Genomic DNA, 3011 nt, shown 5'->3' with positions numbered 1-3011 from the left:
CTTACAAAGTCATCCACTGCTGAACAGCTCTTGCTGTCAGAAAGTTCTTCCTGATGTTTAGTCAGAATCTCCTTTTTTGTACCTTGGATCCAATCTTTCATATGACACTCCTTAAGATATTTGAAGATGGCTATCATATCTCAGTGTCCTCTTTGCCAAGCTAAACATACCCAGCTCCTTCAACCGTTCCTCATAAGGCTTGGTTTTCAGACCCTTGATCTTATTGGTTGCTCTCTTCTGCATACATTCCAGCTTGTCAATATCCTTCTTAAATTGTGGTGCTCAGAACTGGACACAGTACTCCAGGTGTGCTCTGGCTAAGTCAGAACAGAGTGGTACTACTGCTTCCCTTGATCTGGACACTGGACTTTTACTAATGCAGCCTAGAATAGCACTAGCTTTTTCATTCAGTTGACTCATGTTAAGTCTGTAGTCTACTCTACAAAGTCCCATCGATCCATTTCACATATGCTAGTGGCAAGCCAGGTGTCCCCATCTTATATTTGTGCAGCTGGTACTTCCTGCCTAAGTGTAGGACATTACATTTGTCCATATCAAAATTCATTTTCTTACTTTTTGCCAAATTCTCCAATCTGTTAAGGTCATCTTGAATCCCAATTCTATCTTATTCAGCATTACAGGTAGCTGCCTCTCCTAGTTTGGTGTCATCTGCAAATTTAATGAACTTCCTCTCAACTCCTTCATCCAAGTTATTTATAAAGATGTTAAACAATGCTGGGCCCAGGACAGAACCTTGCACCTGTCACTTTTTCCCAGGATGATGAGAAACCATTAGTGAGCACTATTTAGGTTCGGTCAGTCAGCCAGCTACAAATCCACCTAACAGGCAGCACATACCTAGGCTCCATCGCACCCTTAGCAAGGAGCTATACTGGCACACCCCACCCATCACTTCTAGAGCAGTGGAGGAGTGGTCTCAGAGTGTGCAGAGGGGTGGTTGATGTCAGGGACTGTGATGAAGAATAGGAGTGATTGGTTGCAGAGTCTGTGACAGGGAGCAGTTCAGGCTCTGAGACTGGAGGGAGGGTTGTATGTCAAGGGACTGCTGAAGAATCCACAGAGTCTTTCTCTCCTGCTATGACAAGCTCCCCTTCCCCAAGTCTCCGAGTAATGAGTAATGAGAACAGCAGAGTAATGAGAACAGCAGAGTAATGAGAACAGCAGAACATGGGCTAGAGGTGTGCCAATACAGTTTGAGGCCTGCTTAGGAAACATCCAGGAGAGGAGGAGCCTTTAGAGAGGATGGGAGGCAGGGACCTTCAGTCCTGGCAACTGTTCCATAGGGGCAAGACCTACTGGGAAGTGTTTGTTTCCTTGAATAGTTAACTTCACTGATAATGGAGATCTGGTTCCTTTATTGCTGACCTGCATCTGACTCCAGACCTGACAAGCAGGCTCCTAGACACCCCCAAGCAGAATGGAAAGGTGCAGTTTTTGTCGCTCCTGGCCTGCACCCTTGGAAGGGGTCAACCTGACCAACACCTAAGTATGCCCCTGCTAACAGGAATCTCTCATTGGTCTGTCTTAGTTTTGTTGTTGCTGCTGCTTCTGTTATTGCTGTTGGATGGATCTAGATGAGTAGCAGAGGATATTTTATTTATTAGTTATCTTTCCTCTTTTCCCGTGTGTGTGAGATAAATATGTATTTCAGGAGACTAATATCACTATCCGTGTTTAGAAGGTTGTATAACCTTCTAGAACAATTATGTTATCCAAGGATGCTAAGGCAGACTTGGGTCATCCTTTCCTTTTATGTTTCCCTCTTAACAAGAAAATCACTTGGTGCTTCGTGTCTGAGCCCAATTGAACAAGTCACCATGTCTCACATAATTTTGCTTGTTCAACCTACCCAAACAATCAGAAGGCAGGACTTTTGCTGATTATGAGTCAGTGAATGAATGAATGCATAGAAGGAGTCTGTAAAATGTATGAAGAACATGTGAAGAGAATGCATCCCAACAGCCCTTCAATTACGTATGATATTAGCTAGTTATTTGATTTCATTGATGACTTGACTGACCTCAGCTGCCTTGTTTATTGTGTTGATACTCAGACATGCCAGCCATACAATAAAGACGGGATGAAGGAGAAGACCTATGTCCTTCTCCACAGACAAGCTCAGCAAGCAAGCAAATAGACACAGTGGTTAAGGGGGTTTTGAAGGAAGGATTTTTACAACAGGGTGTACAGCATTCTGTAGTGAAAGTTTTGTATTGTAGCCCTCCTGTTCATTCTTGTTAGTCTGTATTTGAGACAAAATCTGTTAGAATTCCAAGGGACTTTCTCAGTTTAAAACTCAAAGAAGAAAGGATATGCCTTCTGCAGGTATTTTAGTTTAATTGTCTTTGCTTAGATAGTTCTACTTTTGTTCCTCACTCCTGGGATTTTTCAGTTCTGCTTTACCACAGTCCCTGTAGGTATCCCTCTCTGGGGGTTTTTCCAATGTTATTTCTTGGAGGCAGTCATGGTGAAGAATTAAATGAATACAAAAGAAAGAAAGAGAATCACTCTCAGGCTGTTTAAGTAAACGAGAAAATAAAGTTTACTCACATTAAAAGCCAGGATTCAGTGATGAAATTCAGGCAGGCAATAATCCTTAAAAGTTACAGAAGTCCAGTTCAAAATGAGTGAACTCTCTGGATGAGAGCTCACAGACAACTTGCTCTATTGCAGGTGGGAGAGGTTAGGGATTAAACCATTGTATTTTTTCTGCCACCAAGTTTGGGGATATTGCATCACAGAGTCTCCTCTCTACAAGTTCTGAAATTCCATGGTGCCATTGCTCGTTTGTGACTGTCAAGCAATCATGCATTTGGCTGCAGATCTTCCCACATGTTTGAGTCTGGGAGATTATTTTCCCCTCCTAAAAATCTTGAGGATACACCCAAGGTTTCACCTTTGTTGCCCCACCTCCAGTCCGAGGAACCTTCAGGAGGGAGCGGTGGCCATGGGCATTATGTGGATGTATGAGCTTAGGAATCATGAGAGTG

At 43.0% G+C, this 3011-nt stretch overlaps 1 pseudogene across 1 annotated transcript; it reads left to right on the top strand.

The window, feature by feature from the left end:
* Positions 1-1838: 1838 nt before the first annotated feature.
* On the top strand, positions 1839-2496 carry LOC310697977 (enhancer of rudimentary homolog; annotated as a pseudogene). The gene has a single exon. The product of its transcript is annotated as an enhancer of rudimentary homolog (transcript).
* Positions 2497-3011: the final 515 nt, after the last annotated feature.

The sequence above is a fragment of the Podarcis liolepis genome, assembly GCF_965112155.1.
Source record: "Podarcis liolepis genome assembly, chromosome: Z".
Classification (NCBI taxonomy): domain Eukaryota; kingdom Metazoa; phylum Chordata; class Lepidosauria; order Squamata; family Lacertidae; genus Podarcis; species Podarcis liolepis.
This window is presented reverse-complemented; position numbering and strand designations above follow the sequence as displayed.